Source organism: Triticum urartu, chromosome 7A, assembly GCF_056163025.1.
Source record: "Triticum urartu cultivar PI428250 chromosome 7A, HENAU_Tu73, whole genome shotgun sequence".
Classification (NCBI taxonomy): domain Eukaryota; kingdom Viridiplantae; phylum Streptophyta; class Magnoliopsida; order Poales; family Poaceae; genus Triticum; species Triticum urartu.
Window position 1 is genome coordinate 727,397,409 of NC_141879.1, and position 12,696 is coordinate 727,410,104.

A 12,696-nucleotide genomic window follows, 5' to 3' on the forward strand; every position below is an offset into this window, starting at 1 on the left:
CCGGCGCGTCGTAGTCCTTCTCCTCCGCCTCGTAAGCAAGTAAAGAAGACAGCCGCTCCGTCTGTTCGGCCAGCGTCTAGCAGTAAAGCCAAAGGCGGGAGGACATACAGATTCGGTCCTTCTCTGATGACTCCAGAGCAGTTACCATACGAGAGGACCCCGGAGGAGAACGCGAAGATCGCGCGAACCGAAGTGGATGACTGGTTTCAAGGGTTGAAAGCAAAGAGACATGCACCTCCGGAGGAGAAGGTAGATCCGGTGAAAGTGAAGCGCACTCTGGCTGCCCTGGCAAAACCACCCAAGTCTCCGCTGAAAGGCAACTATGAGCGCATTATTGCAAAGACATGGGCCGAAGCGGAGCGGTCAGGAAGTACAGTCAGTGATCAAAGGCTGAAAGAACGACGAGCAGCTGGGAAACAAATTTCCCAGCTCGGCGAACAAGCGAAGCAATCGTGCCCCCCGCTCAAGGTGCCTAGCGACATCGTCGATCCGAGGATGGTGCCCGGTTATAGCAATCTTGACGATTACCTGCCCGACGATGTACATTATGATCCCATGGAGGTGCAGATACACAGATACGAGTACGGGAAGCCTCTCGTCAAAGATGAAAAATCTCTATCAACGATGATGCGAAGATTGCATGATTGGTACTTGAAAATCTGCAGAGAGTCTGGGGGGGAGGAGTACTTTGTATGCGAGAGTTAAACCGGAGCATGACCTCGTTGGAATTGAACTGTTGCCTATTCCATTGGAGGAGTTCTATCAGTTTTTCAATCAATTGGCCCTCGATAAAGCAACGGTCACCTGCTACTGTCTGTAAGTACTAGCTACTACTTCTGTCATTAAGTCTCTCTATATAGCTCAGCTCTTTCATTGCATGTATTTATAATTATCCTCACTATATTATGCAGATTGAAGATCGCCGAATTGAAGAAAAGACAAATCGGTGATATTGGGTTCGTTAACACATATCTCATAGATGCAACTGAGGTTGAACATCGTCCCGAAGATACCGAGGCCAACTTGCTACGATCATTCAAAAGAAATGAACACAAAGATATAATACTCTTTCCATACAACTTCAAGTGAGTGTTACTGTCTTGTGCATATTCGGTTTCCCTTATATATTAGTCCGGGTTATAGTAATGTAATTGATGAGTTATGCATGCATGCGCAGGTTCCACTATATTCTCCTAGAGATTAGGCTTGAGCAGGGAGTAATAACTGTCTTGGACTCTAGACGAAAAGATCCCAGGAGTATGCGGACATGACTGAAATCCTCAAGAAGTAAGTTAAATCGATCATTATCCACCATATCAGCAACTTTGTTCATTTCCTGATATCAATTAATTGTTTTCTTTGTCCGGCAGGGTTTGGAGAAAATTCACCAGAAAAGCTCCGGGACTGCCGAAGGAGTTGCAATTTAGACACCCGAAAGTAAGTACTATAGTAGCATGTTCCGCGCATCTCCTAGTGATTCAAGCGCTAGTTTCATCAATACCATTTGGCATTCTTGCTTATCAGTTTGATTGACCTCTATTTCTTGTAAAGTGGTTGTGGCAGGAACAAGGGAATGATTTCTGTGGATACTACGTCTGCGAGTCCATCCGCCACACGACCTGTGAGCGGGGCGGGTACTCTGACGAACAATATGAAGTGCGTAAATGACAATATTCCCAATTTTATTTTATTACCATCATTTGTGTTGAGTTTCATTCATTCATATATATATGTATTGACCCCCTTCTTCAAATTAGATGTTCCGGATGCGGAATGAACTCCTAGCACCAGATCGCATGCGAGCAATTCAAGAGGAATTGGCGGCATTCTTTCTTGACCACGTGATCGCTGAAGACGGAGAATACTATGTGGACCATGCGTCCATAATTCAGGAGATTATATTTGTAAAAGATAATTATTGTATATATGTAGCCGGTAGTGTCGGACGATAGATATACGAGAACTTGTTGTTCGACCAATCTCTCGGAGAAGGAGAGGTGGTCGATATCACTTCTCTCTGTATGCATATATGTTCATGACGATCTTCTGTTTTCTTCGTTTGCTTACTAGCTAGCTAGCGTGTCTAGTCCTCTCTATACGTATGTATAGTACGTAGCGTCGACCAAGCACGGATATAAGAGAGGACACTTCTCTCTATTAATTAGCTATCTAACACAATATATGAAATACCTAAATTAACCCCCCAAAACCCCTAACCCCTCCTTTAAAAAAAACAAAAAACTCAGCCACAGAAATGCTGACGCGTGGAGGCCTATTGGTCCCGGTTGGTGCCACCAATCGGGACCAAAGGCCCTCCTGCCTGGGCTCAGCGCGCAGACCACGTGGAGGCCCATCTGTCCCAGTTCTGGTTAGAACCGGGACTAAAGGGTCAGGGCATTAGTAACGACCCTTTAGTCCCGGTTCTGGAACCGGGACAAAAGGCCCTTACGAACCGGGACAATAGGCCTGTTTTCTACTAGTGTCCCAGCATGCACAGCTTTTCGTGTTGACCGGTCCATACTGGAACCCTTGGAAACATCCAAGTTGCTGCAACATGGAGTTCCTCAAGATTGCTCTCAGTGTTGCTAGTGATCAGAGAAGCCAATTCAACAGATGGAGGAGAAAATATCTTGCTACGTGACCAAAGATGTCTCAGATTGCAACTCAGGAGTTTGGCCACGGAACACCAGAAAGTGTTTGTAAGAAATCCATGTTGGCTGGCAGTATGTTCAACATCATCGAAACAAAAACTAAGATGTCTAAGATTTGTAAGTTCACTGAGACCTGCTAAATTATCCACCGAGTTCATGTGCACATCTAAATACATCAGAGTACGTAGGGCCTTCATCCTACGAATTCCATCAGGTAGCCTTGTTCCCATAGGAACATGTAGATGCAGCAAGCAAGGAAAATCAACAATATCAGATGGCATGGCAGTAGTAATATTCGTGTCCAATATCAACATCAGCGTCTCCAAATGTTTCAGGTCTCCAATTAGGGCAGGCAGAATAAGGGTTGACATCTGTTTGCGGCTGCGGATTCTCAAATATCTGAGATGAAATAATTTACAGATTGGTGTGAGGTCAATCCTGTCACCCATGCGAGCACCCTGGCAATTCACATTCAGAACCCGGATGGACTTGAGGTCATACATAGACAACTTGAAACAAGACTTCCCAAAAAGAGCAAGAGATCGAATATGCGGCATGCTTAAGCTTGGAGTAAATGGCACTGGCGGTCCGACAACTTGCGCTGCGGGTGCACTTAAGTCACGGTACATGCAAAACGGAAAAACCCGTCATAGAACTTGCATTGCGGGTGCAGATAGGTCACATATGCCATCTGAACCGGCCAGCTGCTCTATTTTCGAGAAAACCCCGTCATAGAACTTGCGTTGCGGGTGCAGCTAGGTCACGTTTCAAAATTTTCATTCCTGGACATTTTTTTAAAGTCACGAATCACAAATATTTTCAATAAATATTTTTTAATTTATCATTCAAGAATATCTTTTTAAAGTCGCGAATCACAATTTTTTTAAATGTCCACAACTTAAAAAAATGTTTGTAAATCACAAATATTTTTCAAATTTATCAATCCCAGACATTTTTTAAAGCCCTGAACAAATAGTTTTCAAAGTAATTGTTCATGAACATTTTCAAATTAATTGTTCGCAAAAATTTTCAAATTTTTCATTCGTGGACATTTTTAAAAGTCACAAATCACAAATACTTTTAATAAATAGTTTTTAATTTATTGTTTGCGAAATTTTTTTAAAGTCGTGAATCACAAATATTTTTTTAAAATGTTCACAACTTTAAAAAAATGTTCGCGAATCACAAATATTTTTCAAATTTATCATTCTCGAACATTTTTTTAAAGTCGTGAAAAAATAGTTTTCAAATTAATCATTCACGAACATTTTCAAATTTATCGTTCGCAAGCATTTTCAAAATTTTTTTTCGTGGACATTTTTTCAAATTCACGAATCACAAATATTTTTAGTAAATATTTTTTGATTTATCATTCATGAATTTTTTTTAAAGTCGTGAATCACAATTTTTTTTAATGTACACAACTTTTAAAAAATGTTCGCGAATCAAAAATATTTTTCAATTCTACCTTTCTCGACCATTTTTTTAAAGTCGTGAACAAATAGTTTACAAATTAATCATTCACGAACGTTTTCAAATTTTTCATTCCTGGAAACTTTTTTATAGTCACGAATCACAAATATTTTTAATAAATATTTTTTAATATATCGTTCGTGAACATTTTTTTAAAGTCGCGAATCACAAATAGTTTTCTTTAAACGTTCGCGAACATGTTTTTTAAAGTCGTGAACAAATAGTTTTCAAATTTATCGTTCATGAACATTTTTTTAAAGTCACAAATCACATATATTTTTAAAGTCGTGAACAAATTTATCGCGCTTGACCATTAGAGGGAGAAAACCAGGCAGCTGGCCGGTTCAGATGACCAGTGTGACCTATCTGCACCCGTAATGCAAGTTTTATGACGGGTTTTTCCGGTTTGCAAGTACCGTGACTTAAGTGCACCTGTAGCGCAAGTTCTTGGACCGCAAGTGCCATTTACTCCTTAAGCTTGCTTCTATTGTGCCTCCATTTGCTCCAGAATCCAACTGAAGGGAAATTCTACGAACCTTGCTCCGTAATGCCGAGCTCATGCTCTGTAGGTCATCTACCGACTTGATTCTGATTAGATCAAGAATCATATCATGAACTTTACAATTTATGACATGTCCATTGTACCCAATATTTGTAGGTTGGATCATGCTCCTATTGACAAGCTCGTTAAAGCAGCTTCCAGCGACCTCATTTGCATCCTCGCCATGTATTTTGCGGATGAAACCTTCAGCCACCCATTGCCTAACAAGATCATTCTTTCTAATAATGTAATCCTCTGGGTACATGGCAGTATATAGCAAACAAGTTTTGAGACGATGAGGAAGATTGTTGTAGCTAAGGTTCAGTATCCATCTCATCCCCTCCAAAGATGGATTTGATCTCATATTTGAGCTTAAAGAATTGCACACATGCTTCCATTGTGTCACTGATCTAGTTGGCTGACTCGCCAAAAGACTAGCAATACTGACGACAGCAAGTGGGAGACCACCACATTTTCGTAGAATTTCATTCGAAATCTCTTCTAATGGTTGAAGATCAACCTGTCCAACTCTACTGAAAAATAATTTTCTTGAGTTTTGGCCATCAAGAGGACACATCTTGTAAATGAACTCATGCCGATAGTCGCAGGTTGCATTAGCTACTGTCACAATTCTCGTGGTTGTGATTACTTTGCTACCTCGTTGGTTCTCTGGAAACGCACAACGAATAATTCCCCATACTGATTCCTCCCATATATCATCAATGAAAAAAAAGTACCTGCAAACATTTTATATTAAATATGCACTCTATCAGTATGCATTAATTCAAATCATCAAATGTTGAAATGACAGTAGAAGGGACAAACTGTAGACTGTAAAACTTCAAAGGCACTATGCAATAGGGATTGAGAAGTTACTAAAGTACCTTTTGTCTCTTAGATATTCTCTGATGTTGTCAATGAGATCTTGCGCCTCATCAGTATGGGTTGGTTGTGGCATCTTAAGTTTTTCGATGATCCTACCGAGAAGCTATCATATTAGGTCTTTGTGATATTGACACGAAAACCTTGCAGTCATATTTCCCTCCAAGCTCATGGTATACTTGATTTGCAAGTGTGGTTTTTCCTAGACCCCCAAACCCAACAATAGATACCACTCTAGGAGGCTGGACAGATGCAGTCTCCTCGGCCGTCAACAATTTGATAAGCTCCTCTTTTGGACCCTCCATGCCAACAAGGTTCGCCGCTTCTATGTAGAGCGCAGGCACCCGTGGATCTACAGCTACATAGCTAGAACTAGGGGCACACTCATCAACCTTATACCTTTTCCGACGCTCACTCACGTCTTTAACCCATGTCTTCAGCTGTTGGATTTATTTGGCAAACTGGTGACGCGCTCTCAACGCGGTAATGTATTGAGCAATTTTGCCAACAAATTCGACATCTCCTCTGTTAGAATCCTCACCAGATTCATGCATGATGTCGTCGATGCAGTCCTCAATGTGAAACGCCATATCCATCACCTGGTTCTTCCACTCCCTAGTCTGTGGATCGAGTTCCTCTTCCATGTTCTCGAGCTTCTTGAGGACAGCGTCCATGCTGTCAAGCTCGTCCTTGAGGAACGCCACCTCCCGCTGCATGCTCCTGTGCTTCGTGTACTCGTCCCCCATCAAAGCTGCCAGCTTCTCCAAAACAGAGTTCATCACCCCCGTGGAAGCGCTCACCAGCGCCTCGGCTGCCATCTCTGTAGCTAGCCTCCTTGTTCTGTTCTCTCGGTTGTGTTGTGTGTGATTTCTTTTCCTATTGGAACAGATAAAATGCAGAGCTATGTGGTATATATCCATCAGTCTATCATCTTCTGGTGCAGAAAAATCAGCGGAAGCCGTTACAACTTCTATTTTTATTTTCCTACTATAGGTTATATTAGTGGGGGTTTAATCTGGAGGACTAAAGTTGTGGAGAGGAAGGCGCAAGGAACCTTTCCTCGGGAATAATCCAAGGTTGCGTGCTGCTAATATTCGTCTGGATTCTGGAGTACATACGTCCTAACCTAACACCTAACAGAACAGCTACTTGTTTGGCTGGGAATGCCAACTTGTCAAAGAGATTAGGACATCTCCAACCTCAGCAGAACCATATGTGGCAGAGGGCGAGCGAAGAAAAAGAATCCGGGTCGTAGCTTCCGCACGCGCCAAACTGGAAGCCAAGCGATGGTTTCGTCCGATGTTTGGTGGTACATGGGGCCACCGGGAGGTAGGCTGTGAAGACGACTGGAGGCTGGCCCTCATGGCGAGCGCAGGTACGGTGCCGCTGAGTCTGATTGAATTTAGCATGCACTAGATAGAAAGTGCGGCTTGCCGCACCCGCCAGCAACGCTGCCGGGTACTGTCATATCCAATCCGGTAAAAAACTTTTGGTGCATGGTGCCTGGCTCATCGCATTTTCCAACGCTTAAACGTAACATTTTGTGTTGCCAAAGGGAATTAGAGTGATTCTCATGATGGATTGGTCCAATACAGTAGATTTACATCTTGGCAAAGCCCAGGATGTTTGTTTCGGTAGAAGATTTTGTCGAAGTAACGCCAAAGGGTAATGCAACATATATAAGCAAGGCAAACATGACACATTTGGTCATTACAGCATTGGTCCAATTCATAGTGCTCAATATAGACAGAAAGAGCCAATTTATGTTTGGGCCCACAGTGTGCCTTTCTAAAGCAGTGATCCAATGATCCAGCATCTGGTATTTATCAAGGATGTAATCCAATACAAAGTAAAGCACAAAGCAGGATATGGATCAATAGAAAGCATTAAAATCCATGAGTGGTTCCACAGAGATCATCAAGATTTAGCAGAAGACATCAAGATTAACGATATAAGACAATCCGGACAAATACTGGTTCGCATAAAAATTCAGTACAAAGTATCAAGATTAACATAGGAAGGGCAACTTGTCGCATGTGACCTATAAAAATTCAGTACAAAGCCTTCTTAGTCTGCACAAAACAGAGATCACCATACATCAAAACAGTTGAAACTGCAATGCTGATTCATGCACTCATGTACCGTGCTCAATATCATAGGTAAACAGTTCAATTAAAAATATATACTACAGACATCTAATTCATGGCATTGGCACATCGCAAGACACAAGATTTCATTCGAGTGGCTTTCAGGCCACTTCTATTCTGCAAAACATGAGGGAAAGCGAAAGGATGTAGGTCATCGGCGGTCAATATGACGACGTCCTTGATGGCACCATCAGTATATAGCGGTGGTGGATTGTGCTCTTCCTGGGCAGTAACTCACCAGGTAAAGTAACCATGACCTCATCCGACTCAAGCGGCGACCTGCAAGCCAAGACAATGAAATAGTAACGGTCAGAGAGAGATAGAGATGCTTTGTAGTGACAATTGTTGTTCTAACAAGCAAAACCAATGAGAGATGAGAAGAAAGAATACTTTATTAATAATAATTCCTACAAAGAACAAACATAAAAACTTCGTTTTCTAGTCCCACAAAATAATCATCAAGAACTAAACTTAGATTAATTCGATCAATTAATAATATTTTCAGGTGAAAGACTTGAGCATTACATAATATAAACACCAAACCAAACAAATCATACTCAAGATTAGTCAGTCAAGACCTCGATAAGATTTTGACAACATGAATCAGACTATTTAGATCATAGACCGTGAATTCCAGAAATCACACCATACAAATATTAGTTACCAAGAGAGAGGTAATACAACATTTTTTGGGACTGTTTCCAGTCCTAGTGGAATTACATCAGATGTAAACTTTCATCTCAACCAAAGGTTCGTAAGTAGACTCAATATATGATTTTTTTTGTCTCGACCAAATGTGTAACATTGCATATAAAACACTGAGATACTTATCTGATTTATGACATAAAAGGGAGAAAAGTATCAAAAAATGATTTTGTAACAGAAAAGAAATTTTAAAAAATACAACTGAATCTGAACCTACCAGGCCGATAACTTTCATGTCTGACATTTTTAAATCCCCAATCTATGTTGCGAATCATAGCCCAAACAATTATAGCTTTTTTTTGACCCGGGCCATAACCCCTTTCCATTAATTGCATAACGGAAATACAAAGTTCAAAGTTCAACGAACACAGACCCAGCATAAACGACTACAGCATAAGGAAGCAAGAAAGGGGTAAGGCGAGATCAAAGCATCACTGGGAAACCCACTATGAGCACTCGTCATCGAGCAGCCCATCGCGGGGCGAAAACCCAGTGACACCTAGCATCACGCAAACCACTAGACCTAACCAGATCAAGGCAAACTCCAACAGGAATCATAACAGTATTACAACGCCCTGCTCGTAGGCAAAACACAGGAGAGCAAAAGACACTCGCGCAGGAGTGCGATCCACCAAACGGGTAAACACAGTCTCGAAGCTTTTTTGCCTTGGTGGAGTAGAATCAGTTCGTCATCGACGGAGGTGCACAAATCCTCATCATCGTCAAGGCATTCGATCTCAGCATCTTGGCTCCGAGCTCCATGGACTCTCGATCCTCACCAGCCATCAAACCTGCCCAGTATGTCAAAAAGCCACAAGCAGCATAAACCACATTAAAAGGACTTTTAAGAGATTTATGTTCAAAGGTAGCCTGATTGCGACTGATCCAAATTGCCCAGCAAATAGCTGCCAAACCAAACGTATAAAACTTGGCCCCATCGGGAAGGAAAATGTAACACCATGAGAAAAACTGCCAAAGGTTGTTCGGACACAACGATGTGCCTAACACACACCCAACCGTCCTCCAAACCACCCGAGCAACAGGACAAGTAAAGAAAAGATGCTGTGAGGTTTCCACCTCATTGCAGAACGAGCATTTGGGATTTCCTACCCATTTTCTCTTTTTCATGACTTCTCGAGTCAAAACCACATCTTGGAACAATTGCCAGAGAAAGATTTGAATCTTAAGAGGGATTTTTGCTTTCCATATCCATCTGAAATCACACCCCGCCAGGGTTCTTTCCAAATAGGTATAGACCGATTTGGTCGAGAATTTACCTTTCTTTTTTCCCAATCTCCAGCTAATATAGTCCGTCTCATCGGACAATTGCCAAGAGTTCACCACCTTAACTAGATCATTCCACTGATCCACAAGAGGTGGATGCAGGTTCCTTCTAAAAAGATCACCACCCTCAAACTTTTTGAATTCAGCAACAATAATCTCTTGATAATTACAGATACTGAACAAGATCGGAAATTTAACACGCAAGGGAGCAGCACCCCTAATGGGGTCATTCCAGACTCTGGCTAAATTCCCAGAGTTTAAAATCACCTCTCTACCTGCCAAATAAATTTCCTTTACTTTCATAATAGCTTTCCAAACGGGGGAATCCCCAAATTTACTCTACACCGAGGGAACCGTGTCATTTCTGAAGTATTTAGCACGGATAATCTCCTGCCAAAGGCCTTGTTGAGTTTCCACCTTCCACCACCATTTGGTGAGGAGACTGATGTTTTGTCTGTGTAAGTCTTTAACCCCCAAACCCCCTTTATTCTTGGATCTGCAGATCCTAGACCATCTAACCAAGTGATATCTTCTCCGACCGTCAGTCTTTTGCCAAAAGAACTTTTTTCTATGTTTATCTAGCTTCTCAATATTCTTCTTAGAAAGCATAAACATAGACATGTAAAAGAAAACAATGCTCGTAAGGGACGAGTTGAGAAGAGTCAATCTTCCTCCTGAGGAGGCCGCATTACCAATCCAGGATTCACAGCACTTGAGGAATTTGTCATCAACAAAATCCCAGTCAATCGCACGGAGGGTAGAATAGCTCACAGGCACCCCTAAATACTTCATAGGGAAGTGGCCAATTTGACAATTGAAGAGTTCTGAATGAAACGCAAGAACCTCATCATCCCCTCCAACACACAAAATTTCACTTTTCAAAAAATTAATCTTAAGCCCTGACATAAGCTCAAACAAATAAAGTAAGAGTTTCAGATTAACCGCAGCATCTTTATCATGCTCAAAACACACAACCGTATCGTCTGCATATTGGAGGATAGCTACCCCCCCATCAATCAGGTCCGGAGCCAGACCTGTTATCAATTTCTCTCTTTGAGCTTTCAGGATCATTTTGGATAGGGCTTCCACAGCCATATTGAATAAGAAAGGTGAATGCGGGTCCCCTTGTCGCACTCCCTTGCAGCTTTGGAAGTAAGGGCCTTTTTCATTATTTAATTTGATATTAATGGTTCCATTTTTAAGGATATTCTGGATCCATCCACACCACACTGGGCCAAAACCCCTGTTGCTGTGGCATTCGAGGAGGAAATCCCAATTGATCTTATCATAAGCTTTTTCGAAATCGAGTTTCAACACCACACCAACTTTCTTTTTCATATGTGTGTGATGAAGGATTTCATGAAGGGTTAAGATGCCATCCATAATGTTCCTGTGTTTTATGAATGCGTTTTGATGTTTGCTGATAAGAATATCTGCAAACATGGAAGCTCTATTGTCTAACACTTTAGTGATAAGCTTGTAAGGGCACCGTAGCAGACAAATAGGCCTATATTGTTGGATTTTTTTAGCTCCATTCATTTTAGGAATAAGGGTAATCACCCCATAATTCAGCCGGGCCACATCCAATGTGTTATTGTGAAAAGAATCGAACAGATTCATAATATCTTTTTTCACAAACTCCTAGCAATGTTTATAGAATTCTGCCGGTATGTTATCCGGGCCCGGGGCTCGATTGCTCTTCATATTGAAGAGAGCTTTTTTCACTTCTTCTTCCGTAAATCTACTAGTGAGTAGGATATTATCGTCTTCAGTTAACTTCTCGTTATCAGCCCACATATCAGGGGACAGGTGAAAAAGATTTCCTCTAGCAGGACCAAATAGCTCCTTATAGTATGCAGTTGCATGAGCTAGAAGGTTAGTGGTCCCCTCGATCACAACATCCCCATCTGTAAAGGACTGGATCGTATTTTTTCTCTTTTTGCCATTAGCCACTCTGTGGTAAAAGGCTGTGTTTCGATCCCCTTTTAAGAGCCAGCGTTCATTCGACTGTTGCAGCCAATACAGCTCATCTTTGAACAGAATCTCGCTGAGTTCTACCTGAAGTGTAGTTTTCCTCTCGTATAACTCAGGGTCGAGAGGCCCTTCCTCTTCTTTACTATCTATATCTTCTAGCTCCCTCTTAATTTCTTTTTTTCTCTTCTTGGCATGGCCAAATATGTTCGAGCCCCATCCTTTAAAGTATTTTTTGAGACGTTTCAGTTTGATATTAAGAATATCAATAGGATCGTCAGATCGTACAGGTTGCTCCCAAATCTCCTTGGCAATGTGGTAAAAACTTTCGTCACACAGCCAGCTAAGCTCGAATCTGAACTCGTGTGACTTAGGTTTATTTTGTCTCTCCTCTCCCAAGGACAAAAGGAGTGGATTGTGGTCCGAAACATCCCTCACTAGTTTACGAACCATAACCAAAGGAAACTTGTCCTCCCATTCAAAGCTCATCAAGACTCTATCAAGTTTTTCCAAAGTAGGGTGCTTTTGGTTATTAGTCCACGTATACTTGCCACCCCCCATGTAAATCTCTCGAAGGTTTAAAGAGTTTATAATGGAGTTGAATTTATCCACATAAGGAGATCTATTCAAGGTTTTATTCTTATCACATGCCTCTCTAAGGATATTGAAATCCCCCCCCCCCCCCGCTATGTACGGGACATGAGTGTGGGCACATGTCGCGGCTAGTTCAATCAGGAAGTCATCTTTACTGTCATCATGGGCTGCACCATAAACAGTAATGAGAGCCCAGACAAATTTACGGTTAACATCATAAAGGTTGGCCTGCAAACAAAACCTACCAGGGATCCAAGAAATAACTTCCAGGGTCTCCTTCTTAACACCACAAAGGATCCCCCCCCCCCCCCCCGCTTTGCCAATTGATGGAATCCAGTTCCAATCAAACTGAGCCGCGGGGTCTATTTTCCTAAGATTCTTAGGAAGGAATTTCTTCTTCATAGTCTCCTAAATACAAAGGAAATCTAGGGAGTGATCTTTTATCATG

At 41.7% G+C, this 12,696-nt stretch overlaps 1 pseudogene; it reads right to left on the reverse strand.

Annotated features, from left to right (window-relative positions):
* Window positions 1-2,633: 2,633 nt before the first annotated feature.
* On the reverse strand, window positions 2,634-6,404 carry LOC147962315 (disease resistance protein RGA5-like; annotated as a pseudogene).
* Window positions 6,405-12,696: the final 6,292 nt, after the last annotated feature.